The 12,611-nt window shown below is 40.7% G+C and overlaps 1 pseudogene; it reads left to right on the top strand.

The window, feature by feature from the left end:
- The first annotated feature begins 3,658 nt into the window (after positions 1–3,658).
- LOC128598328 (ubiquitin carboxyl-terminal hydrolase BAP1-like) lies at positions 3,659–6,051 on the top strand (annotated as a pseudogene).
- The last annotated feature ends 6,560 nt before the right edge of the window (positions 6,052–12,611 follow it).

The raw sequence follows: 12,611 nt of genomic DNA, 5'->3' as shown, positions 1-12,611 counted from the left end.
CATCACACAAGTCTTAGCAGTTATTGTTACATATACCTACATGGTAAGTTATAAGTTTTGAGTCAGTGGTCTGCATTTGACAAACACAGTAGAAATAGTAGTAAAGATATTTTTATTTATCCCACAGGAGTTTTAATAATTGTGTCCTCATGGGGCATTTTACGCATGCACAGGTGCCTGTTCCCTGTGGTTATGGGGCTGATGTTCGTGCTTGCTGTTATCGCTGACTGCAGTGCAAAGTCATTTCCTTAAATATATTTTCCCCAAGTGCCACCACTGTGCTACTCTCCAGGCTGGGCTGGAGAAATATGATGTATCACCTTGGAGTAACTTTGGGATTTATTACCACAATGATTGCCTGACATTTTGCAGAAGATAGATCCTGATTAAATTATTCTAAATTGTATGTGCATTTTAATAAATGTTTTCACTGTAATTACTTTTAATATGATTTTGTTTCATTTATAGGGTACGAAAATAGTTAATTTCCTCCTGGAATGAGTTTTTATATTGGTTATTACTGATTGGTGAATGAAATGCTAAACTTTTGCTGAATATATCATAATTCACAAATTTTGATATGGAAGTAGGAAATGAGTCATTTAAAAAACAATAATACACAGGTTAGATTACCTGGGATATTGAGGTGATACCAGTCTTTAGCTTTTCATATCAGTGTTTTAAAGATTCTGTTTTTCAGCCTCTTGATTTATGACATCACAGAAACTTTCTATGAAATTAGAGCCTTGTAATTCTACACAGGGTGCACATTTCACTGCATGATAAAAAAAAAAAAAAAAAAATTAGGCCAGTACCTTGGGTCTTACTGCAGTTCGGTGGGAGCAGTAATTGAACAAAACTATTGCTTAAAAATCTAAGTGTTTAGAGTATTTTTAATGAGTAATAAAAACTAATCAGAAACGAAGCCAGTGGAACTTACCACATACTCAGTGCTGCAAATAATATTTTTTATTTAAAAAAATTCTTTTTTTAGAGACAGAGTCTCACTTTGTCGCCCTAGGTAGAGAGCTGTGTCATCACAGCTCACAGCAACCTCCAGTTCTTGGGCTTAGGTTATTCTCTAGCCATAAAGCTAAGCATCTGTTGCCGTGAAAAGCTTATTTGTTGAGCAGCCAATAAAGTTCAAAGAACTTTATTTTTTGCAGTGCAACACTTTCTATATGGAGAAAGGTGTTTACTGCAAACTGCCTTCTCTTTTGCCAATTAGCACCTGCCAGTGATTCAGTCAGAGGACCCCTGCCAAGCACAGTGCTGAGAATTTCTTTCTTGCTTGCTGATAAAATGGAAAAAGTTATGTAAATTTTGTATTGTGTTTTTATTGAAAATCATTTCGTGTGGCATTATAAGTAATAACACTCAATATGGAACATATAGTGGTTAAAAAGAAATGGCTTTATATCATTTTATGTTTAAAAATTAAAAATGTTAGCAGACATTTTAGTGATCCTTTTTTGTTCTGAAACACAAAAATTCTTATAAATGCATGGATTTTCCATGCTGAGATCAATACAGATGTTACATCAGCATGTTAAAGTGTACCTAATTACCATATCAAAATTTGCAATGTGAATTCTCTTTTATCTAGGTTTTCTAAAAGTTTTACAACTGATCTCTGACAAAATAAATCTTTCTTTTATTTAGGTTGAGGATATTTTTGTGGGCGTTCTTTATCATGATCATGACTGAGTTCTTTATCAGTTCTTTATAATAGAGAGTAAGTTTAGTTCTCTGTCAGAGAATAGTAGTGTTACGAGTGAATTGTAACTCATAATCACGAAAGAAACAGTTTTAATGTACATAACCATGTTACATATAATATGTTAAACTATGAAATAATTAAATGTGTTTAATAATGAGTTGGAAAATGGGGTTCCACTGTTTTATAGTGACTTTACATGACATTTTAGTTTCCATTTATTAAGAAATTGATGACTTTCAACCGGAAGAGAATCTGGCTTCTAGGTGATTTTTTTTAAAGAGCTATATAAATCTACCAAATGGAATCTAAAAATTTGGGAAATTTTAAAATTTCTTTTAGTCCAAAGTAATGATTTTTAAGAAACAGAAATAATTTTAAAATTAAAATCATTTTCTCTCCTAAGATCTTACACTTGCCAATTACCTTTCCATGTTCCAGTGAAACATACTATCATAAACATAACTTCTCAACACATACCAAATATCTCATGGTTCATATATTAAATATATATCTCGCATTTTAGAAAGAAAATTTTATTCAGCTGTTACCCTATTAGCAATATATTAGCCTATTTGCTTTGTTTATTTTTATTTATTTATTTATTTATTTTGTGAGAGAAGGTCTTGCTCTGTGTCACAGGTTGGTGTCACAGTGGTGTCACCATAGCTCACAGCAACTTCAAGCTCCTGGTTATTCTCCTGCCTCGGTCTCCTGAGTAACTTAGAGTACAGGCATGCACCACCACACCCAGCTAGTTTTTGTATTTTTTTGGCAGAGACAGAGTCTTATATTATTATATACACAGGCTGGTATAGAACTCCCAGCCTCAAAGGATCCTCCCACCTCAACCCCCCACAGTGCTGGGATTGTAGGAGTGAGCCACAGACCTGGCACCAGGAGTCTTACAGCTTCACAATATCTTTTCTCTGATTTGGACTTTTAGGTGTATGTTTTTGTCCGTGTAATAATTCTTCCGAACTTTGAGTGATAATGTAGAATTAGCAATATGATCGGTGGAGGGTTTCTCCGAACAGAAACCAAAAGTAAGTTGGCAGTGTTCCAAATGTAATTTTGATTACAGCAATTTTGTTTTTCAGATTTTCATTGCAGTAAGAGAAGACATTCTACAGAAAATAGATCTGATATTTGGGGGTAAGCCTGAGGCAGGGAATATGTTGACACACTTTTATGCTGAAGTGTGAAATGTGTACATTTATAACCATGAAATTGAAGCCTATTTATAAGTTTCACGTTTGCTTCTCTCTTTCTGGTGATACGTGTAATAAATTTGTATTTTCACTTTTAGAACTAACAAGTAAAATTGGACATTTTCTGTTTTTACCTCTCTAATATACGAATTAATTACTTTGTTCAACAAACATTTATTTTTATACATCATTTACCATGGTAGGCACTAAGAAAATAAAAAATAAACCATATAATCTGCTGTCAAATGGTCGCTTAGACTTCAGTAAGAAAAACAGATATTAAACAGATAATTATAAAAAGTATATATGGTCTTTGTAATAAAGATATGGGCCAAACATGGTGGCTTATACTTGTGACCCGAACACTCTGGGAGGCTAAGGCAGGCAGATCCCTTGAGCTCAGGAGTTCCAGAGCAAGAGTGTCTTGCTCTACTAAAAACAGATAAACTAACCAGACATTGTAGCGAGGACCACAAGTAGTCCCAGCTACTTGGGAGGCTGAGGCAAGTAGATCACTCAAACCCAGGAATTTGAGGTTGCTGTAAGCTATGATGACATTATGACATTCTACCCAGGGCAACAGAGTGAGACCGTATCTTAGAAAAAAAAGGCGGCTCTGCCCATTGTCTGTGTGTGGGGCTGGGGGCCCCGGGGGTGGTGGGGATTCCCCGCAGAGGTGGGTGGGGCAGGAGGCCCTGAACATGTAGCTGAGGGGCCACCCCACAGGAAGATGAATAAGGGTTGCCTGGAGCTGGAGATCTAGGACCTTCAGAGCAAGTGCTAGGGCCCTGTATACAGATTCATCTTCCTGTTCAAATGCATTGAAGAGCGCTGGTCCCATTGCAAGGTCTCTACCTTTGTGGATGACACCTCTGTGATGGAGGATGATATTGTGAATAACATGTTCTTTGCTGACCAGCTGATACCCAACTCTTGTGCCACTCATGCCTTGCTGAGCGTGTTCATGAACTGCAGCAATGTGGACCTGGAGCTGACCCTGAGTGGCATGAAGGACTTCACCAAAGGCTTCAGCCCTGAGAGCAAAGGATATGCAATTGGTAATGCCCCAGAGTTGGCGTAGGCACGTAATAGCCATGCCAGGCCTGAGTCATTCCACCTCCCAGCAAAGCAGAACGGTCTTAGTGCAGTGCAGACCATGGAGGCATTCCACTTTGTCAGCTATGTCCCCAGCACAGGCAAGCTCTTTTAGCTGCATGGGCTGAAGGTCTACCCCACTGATCCTGGGCCCTGCGGGGAGGATGAGGAGTGGAAAGACAAGGCCCAAAAAGTCATCATGGAACGCATTGGCCTCAACACTGCAGGGCAGCCCTATCACAACATCTGTTTCAACCTGATGGCAGTGGTACCCAACCTCAGGGTCAAGTATGAGGCCAGGCTGCATGTGTTGAAGATGAACCTTCAGACAGTAGTGGAGGCCCTGCAGCAGCTGATTAGGGTAACACAGCCAGAGCTGATTGAGACCTACAAGTCTCAAGAGTCATGGCTGCCTGAGGAGTCCAAGCCAGCCAGCAGTAAGTCTCTCCTGGTGTTGAAGACAACCAGGACCCCAGAGGCCTCTGAGGCCATCCATACAGATGGTGCAGAGGAAGTGGCTGATTTCTGCTCACAAGCCCTGATGCAAAGCCCTTCCAGCAAACCCAAGCTGGTAATAAGGCATCCAGGGAGCAGCCTGAATGGAGTTCCGCTTACCCCTACCCCCTTTGTCCAGTGGCTGTCAGCCTTTCAAGACAATCACAACATGCCAAGTCCCCCATGCAAGAGGAGGAAGACCTGGCAGCAGGTGTGGGTCACAGCTGAGTTCCAGTCTGTGCACCATGGCAATACTCGGATGGTGAGGATGACGAGGATGGCGACGATGATAATGTGCAGAACATCAATTCTGCTATCAGGTACAAGCGGAAAGGGACTGGGAAGCCAGGGTCATTAGTGGGTCCGCAGATGGGCAGCTGTCAGTGCTGCAGACCAATACCATCAAGGTCTTGGCTGAGAAGCTCAAAGAGTCCCAGAAAGACCTCTCAATTCCTCTTTCCATCAAGACTAGCAGTGGGGCTGGGCGTGGTGGCTCATCCCTGTATCCTAGCATTCTGGGAGGCTGAGGCAAATGGATTGCCTGGAGCTCACAGGTTTGAGACTAGCCTGAGCAAGAGCAAGACCTCATCTCTTAAAAAAAAAAAAAAAAAAAAGAAAAGAAAATAGCCAGACATTGTGACTGGTGCCTAGGTTCCCAGCTACTTGAGAGGCTGAGGCAAGAGAATCAGTTGAGCTCAAGAGTTGGAGGTTGCTGTGAGCTATGATGCTACGGCATTCTACGGGGGTCACAAAGGACTAGCAGTGGGGATGAAAGTCCAGCTATGGCGTGTCCTCGCACTCATAGCCCTCGCCCTCTCCCAGCAGTGAGAGCACAAGACCTCTGAGATTAGCAGTGCTTTTAACTTGCCACTGCACTCACGCATTTGCTAGGCTAACCCAACATGGCCCTCCAGCCCTGTCACCTCCCACATCTCCAAGGTGCTTTCTGGGGAGGATGATAGCCTGTTGCCTGTTGACTTTATATGCTACAACTGGGCTGTCCATGACTTGGGTCCTGTCATCAGCAAAGGCCTACTGCACCTGGCTGAGGATGGTGTGTGAGTCCCCCGGCACTGACAGAGGTGGGAAGGGTTCCTCACCTTCCATCAGACCAAGCCAAGGCAACCAGGGATCCTGCAGCCCAGTGGGGGTGGGGGAAGCCACAGACAGCACAGAGAAGACTGGCGTGGTCAGGCCCAGTGAGCCCTTCAGTGGGGAGAAATACTCACCCAAGGAGCTGCTGGGAATGCTGGAGTGTGTGGAGGCTGAAATAGCAAACTATGAGGCCTGCTTCAGGAAGAGGTGGAAAAGAGGAAGTTTAACACTGATGACCAGAGAGGGAGCCAGAACTGTAATGAGTTCATCATCTGCACCTTCATCTCCACGCTGGCTCAGGAAGGCGTGCTGGCCAACCTGGTGGGACAGAACCTATCTGTGTGGCGGTGCCAAGGCGCCAGCATTGGGCAGCTCCACAAGCAGTGGAAGCTCGGCTGGTGGAAATCCTCTCACCCCTACAAGGCCAAGCGCCAGTGAAGACTGCCGGCTTTGACTCTGCGGCCCAGTCCTGCCGCGTGGCTCTCACCAGGGCCTCCTCCCTGCCCTCCTCCATCTTTTCCCAGTGTCACTGAATAGTTCCAGCCAGAGAGTCCAGGCCCTGGGAATGGGAGCCGGCCATATTTCTTACATCGTGCCCTGGAGCCTGGCAGGGGCAGGTCAGCCCATAGTGCTCAGGAGGCCGCAGCTGGAGTTGGGGCACAGTGAGGTACCGTGGCTTCTTCCACAACCAGCTGGGGAGCGGCAGGTCCTGGCCCTTCTGCGTGGGCAGCAGAGTATATATTTCTCTGGGCTCCAGCTCATCTTGCACCATGTTGACATAGCTAGCTTTCTGACACTGCCTTCTGTCCTAGCAGCTATCATGCTGATGAGCACACGTCCCTGCATCATGCCAGGGTCACGTTAGAGTCCCAAGTGGGGCCTGGGTGGGCACTGGGCCCTGCTACTCTATCCTGCACTGCCAGCCTGTCCCTGTCGTGAGGAAGCCAGGCTTACTCTCTTTTTACTCCTCTTGGCAGAGTGCTAAACTCAGGGACCTGACTGCTGGGCTGGATTGGAAGTGGGGTGTCCCAGGGGCTGGGATACATAGCTTGCTGGGCTCCCCTCGCCTGAGCACAGAGAGATGTTTGAAGTGTTTGGTGGCCGCAAAGTGTCCTAGTTCTAGCCAGTCTTGTTGAGACTGCCCTCTACAGCAAGGTTCTGGGGCTCTTTGCTTCAGTGTTTTGGCCCTAACTATGGGCCTACCTTGGGCTCCTAGTCTCTGATCCTGGAGCTTGAGGCTCACAGGAGCCTCTGCCCAACCCCTCAGTGTTACCAAGTCTCTCTTAGCAGTAGCAGAGACAGGGCTGCTTGCAGGAAGCCAGCACCACTCAGCCCTCCCTGCTAGTCCATCTTCCTCAGCTTCTGCAAAGCCCTCAGGGTGGGACAGCAGGATCAAACAACTGCTTGGAGCCCCTGTGTTCCCAGAGGGCCTGATGCCAAGGGGTAATGGGCCTAACACTGCCTCTGGAGCTCAGGCCCTGACCTTTGCCCCATGGCCTCTGCCAGGTGGCTTTGAAGGTGATCCAAACAAGCCCCTTATCTGTACATAGTGACAGGTGTGGCAGCTGCCTCCCTAGGCTAAGCACAACCTGGCCCTTCCAGCCTCTGTAAATCCTGGAGATTATATATGCACACACACACACACACACACACATGCACACACACGCACACACACATATATATTTTATCTTGGCTCACTAGTACCCATTTGATCTAATGTAAAAAATTAGTAGAATCAGCCCTCTGTAAATACATCTTACTTCTAGAGTCCAATACCAATTTATAAAATTATACCTAAGTTCCATCAAACCCAACACATTAACAAATGAAGAGTAGGATACTAGTTTGAAGACAGAAACTACATTATACTTCAGCGAAAGTAGCACATGGATATACCTCAAAAATAATGTTACTTTGAATACAGATTTTGAGATTTAATTATCGCATATATAATGTATCATAAATCACTTATGACATTTTATTAAATAAGGAAATTCAGAAATAGCTGTATCATTTGCATAGATGATAAATGATTCATATAATGATTTATGAAAATTTTACCACTTGGACTATCAAAACTGGATTTTATAATCTTCCTGTTGTTTAGCAGCTGTTTGTCAGCAAGAATGGACTAACTAAAGTATGTAGTGTAAATAAAACATTAATATAGTGATATAATGCAGTTTACTCAAAAATTTACATTTTGGAAATATGAAAAAGAAACATTGTTGTGTGATTGAAAACTATAATTTAAAAATTCATCATTATTACTATTATTTAAAAAATTTTAAAGGATCACAATACATTTCTGAAAATTTCTTTCCTATGAAATATATTCAGATATTTATTTTAATAATCCATGTATTGAAAATCACAGGGGTTTACAGTGGCCCAAAGCAATGGGAAATTTTAGAATCTGAAGATTAAAAGGAATCCTAGAATTTGCATATTGATGCCTGAATTCTATGCACAATTGACGATTGTTCATTCTACCTCTGCTTGAATATCGTTAGTTGTGGAAAAATCTGGGACTCCTGATGTGGCTTAAATTTTGTTATATTAAATAGAAACATACTCTAATTTATCCACGATGCTTTCAAACTATGATGCTCAAAACTAAAGAAATTACTTCACATCAGCTCTATTATTATGACTTGTCATCTGTATTCATCAGCGTCCCCACAACTTTTCTTACTAAATACACACCAAGGAAAGAAAAAGTATCTACTTGTGCTCTTTTGAAACATTTCAATGTGTGTTTCCCACAATGCAATAAGGGTACTAATTATTATGTCTTGGTGGTCAGGTATATATAATTGGGAAACAATAGTTAAAATTTTCTATTTTCATTTCATAAACATTATTGTTTATGAACAAGTAAAATTTAATTTTGAAAAGTTAGTCATTTTATAAAAAAGTATTGTGAGTGCAGTTGACCCTCACATATGAAAGTATATGAATAGGCAAAATTTGTCGTAAGGGGCCTCTACTTTGTAGTCCACTTGTGAGAGAGAAATGACCATGTTTCTCTTTAAAGCAATGAAAGTTTGGAGTAAAAGAATGTTAATTTTTTAACAAACCAAAATGTCCTATATTCACATTGCAACTAGTTAGGAAAATAGAAGTATGACCAGGGAAACCAGCAAGCATCTTAAAGAAATAATCTAATAGAGAAATAATATTATGTAGAATAAGTTAATGGAAATTATAATGAGGGCACATACACAGTTTTCTTAAGAAAGAATTTTGACAGGTTAATAATAAGTAGCTTGTTTTTAAAAATAAAAAGAATAAACTGTATTTTTGTTTTCTTATTTCAAGTAATATTTCTATTCTGATACTACGTTGCAAAAAATAGAGAAATTGTAACCCTGAAGTTATAGCAATTATTGATGATAATAGCATAAGGAAAACAAAATGTAATTTTTCCCTTGTTGGAAAATAAATTACATGTCATCTAACCTCCAGTATGGTTTTATTATTAGGTTGACATATAATTTATATGAGGTGATATAGCAATTCTAAGCAGTCCAAAGAGACAAGTCTTATTAGTTTCATATAAATGTGCATAGTAATTTCATTATATATTGTTCTTTCTATTACTGTGTAACAAACCACCCAAAATATTGGCTTAAAGAATAACAACCATTTATTTTGCTTGCAAATCTCAGTTTTGTTTTTTTTTTTTTTTTTTTTTGGTTGTAGTTGTCATTGTTGTTTGACAGGCCTGGGCTGGATTCCAACCCACCAGCTCTGGTGCATGTGGCTGGCGCTTTAGCCGCTTGAGCTACCGCAAATCTCAGTTTTGACTGGGCTCGTGTGGGCAGTTCTTGCTCAAGGCCTCTGGCTAGATTGCAGTCGGGTAGAGGCAGGGTTCATCTACAGGGTTCTTTTTATTGATATATTGTACTTACATGTATTTGTGAGGTCTGATATAAAGTTTTGATGCGTATATATGTTGTAAAATGATCCAATCAGGGTGTTCAGCATATTCATCACCTCCTGCATTATCATGTCTTTGTGGTGAGAACCTCCAAAGCCTCCCCTCTCGCCGTGTTCTACGATACATACTGTAGTGTTAATCATGGGGACCTTACTGGGTAGTAAAACACCAGAACCTATTCCCCTTCACTCATTGTCATTTTGTGTGCATTGACCATTCTCTCCCCATCCTTCTCTTTCACCTTCCCTCTCCCATCTCTATAACCATTTCTCTACTCTCTGCTTCAATGATTTCAACTCTCTCTTCTTTTTTAATTCCACATATGGGTGAGATCATGTGGTATTTTTCTTTCTGTGGCTGGCTTACTTTACTCAAATGATGTCTTCCAGGTTTACTCAGGCTGTAGCAGGATTTTATTCTTGTTTATGGCTGAGTGTTACTCCATCCTGTTTCTTCCCTCACATATCTGGTACCTGAGTTGGGAAGATGCAGAGAGCATGAGTTCTTTGGGCATCTCTCTCTCTCCCGTGATGTGGTCTGTAGGGCATCTCCACACAGAGATCTGCTTTTCCAGCAAGTGTCTTGAGAGAGCCCAGCGGAAGTTTCACGATCTTTTTTAACCTAGCCAGGAGTATAACAGTATTACCATGTCAACTGTATTGCATTCTGTGTGTCAAGGCAATTACAAAGTTTCAATGGGAGGGGACAAAAGTTTCATTTCTTTATGGAAGAACCATCAAAGAATTTAGAGACAGGGTTTAATCCTCCTGCATGTTTACGTTTGTGTTTATCTTTGCATTCATATTTACATACCTTTTCCGTCTGCCACGCCTCCCTCTACTACAGACACTACAGGCATATTCTCGGAACGGCCCACCAAGCTGTATAGATCAAGGGTCTTGGGTTTGTTTAAATGTATTGCTTTAATTTGTATATACAACTTTTGTATTTTTATTCTGTGAGTAACTAAAAGAGTTACTTAGCAAACCTTTCTGGAATGGACCCTTAGGGATATATGTCTATGTTTTCAAAAATAATTTCTGTTATACTTTTTAAATGTGTGTGAAATCTGAAGAAGGTTACCTTGAAAAATATTAAGTTGGGCTATTTTCTCTTTTAAACGTGGGTACGACTAAAAGAGGTAAGAGAAAACTTAGCACACTTTCCTATTACACATCTCTATAAATGTTACCGGACAAAGAGGGTCAGGCCACCTGTCACTGTCAGCCAAATGTAGAGACAGGGATTAGTTCCAGCAAGCTTCGTTATCATTCTCAGAAGGCCAGCAATTTCTGACAGCAGCGAGAGTAGCCTCTCAAAGATGGTTCTTCCTCAATTACAATTCTAATAGTTTTTACAAAGGGATACAAGGAAACACACCTAGAACATTTTATCTAAAAAATCATTAAAGAGAATAACATAAAAGTAGCCTTTAGCAATGTAACAATACTTAAGATAAAATTACCTCTACTCTAACAATGCAACAACACTTACTGTGTAAGTGTTACCACCTTCCTGAAAGTCTTTTGAGATAAACCTTCCCACAAATCATGGTGAAATCTTTGCTAAATAATCATTGAGGGTATATGGGGGGGGAATGCGTGCTGAGCAGACAGGTCCGCTGGACTGCCTTGCCTTAGCTTCTCTGACTCCATCTTACAGGCCGCTTTTCTGGCTTCACAGGAATATTATGTTTTATTTACAGAGCAAAAGTTTTACCTTCATGTTGAATAAAGTGAATAAAAATTTTGTCAAGTGTGAAAATGAAAACATATCTATTTCCTAAGTACATGATTATAATGAATAATTAGATCAGTGATTTCAAGCTTTAGATCACATATTTCAAAGCTTTTTTGAAGTATTGCTTTGATATATTACACTTTTAACATTTTTTATGTACGTTTTCACCCATTATTCAAAAATAAATAATTTTTGGTTCACCAAATAAGAAATTGATAAGTAGAATAAGATTTTCCCTAAGTATGAAGTTGTTTTCTATTTCATCTGAAGCTTAGGTTTGGGTCAATATCTAGGATACTCTATTAGAGAAACAGTACATTTCCCTTCTGTTTTGTTGCATTCGTACAGATGCTGATATAACCCAAATTTTGGAAACTCAAAGCACATATTTCATAAAGTAGCCATTTGTCTTTAGTTAAGTGACAAAAAATATTCTAACTTTCCTTAATATATGGGCTGCATTTGTATTAATAGCACAGTGAGAAACAAAGAGAAAGGAGTGGAGGAATATTTTACACCTTTCCCATCCGGCCTAGAACTGTGGGAGTAGTTAATTATCAATAAAAGAATAATGAATTTTTAATGAGATAAAAAAATCCCAAAAACTTACAGAATTTTTGCTGAGAAGTACTTTGTACAAATGAAGTATTTTAGGGCTTTTAAGAATAGATAGACATGAATGTTGTTTTGTGGATAATAGCCATTTTTGATTTTCTTTCTTTTTTTTTTTTTTTTTTTTGGCCAGGGCTGGGTTTGAACCCGCCACCTCTGGCATATGGGACCTGCACCCTATCCGCTGAGCCACAGGTGCCACCCAGCCATTTTTGATTTTCTAAGATTCTTCACTGATAGTCTGATAACACTGATAGTCTCTAACACAACACAGCAAGAAGTATGAGCCCTCATAATGAGGTCCGAGACTCCCCCGTCTAGGCATAGATTCGTTCAGCAATGCTGTTTCCCCTCCGTAGGAGGCCCTTCATCCTGTATTATGGATCTTCTGCTGGGATCAGCCCTCCTCACCTGTCATTACCAGTGAATCCGAGGAATTGGCCTTTCCTATGTGCTGTCATCAAGTAGCCCTTTGCATTTTCATCCTGGCACTTACTGCAGCTTGTTCTTATTGGTTTGTGCGACTGCTTGACTCATGAAGATTATAAACTCTTTCGTGTGAGAACCACGTGTGTTGTGCTTACCATTTTAAGCTCCTTCCCTGGCACTGTGACTGGAATAGCGAGGTAGTCCATGCATTGTGTTTGCATGAGAGGATTGCTGTTTCTCAGTCAGTTTTTACTCTATAGAAAGGGAGGGAAAA

The sequence above is a fragment of the Nycticebus coucang genome, chromosome 11, assembly GCF_027406575.1.
Source record: "Nycticebus coucang isolate mNycCou1 chromosome 11, mNycCou1.pri, whole genome shotgun sequence".
In the NCBI taxonomy this organism is placed as follows: domain Eukaryota; kingdom Metazoa; phylum Chordata; class Mammalia; order Primates; family Lorisidae; genus Nycticebus; species Nycticebus coucang.
Note: the sequence above shows the minus strand (reverse complement) of the source record. Positions and strands in the feature narration are given on the sequence as shown.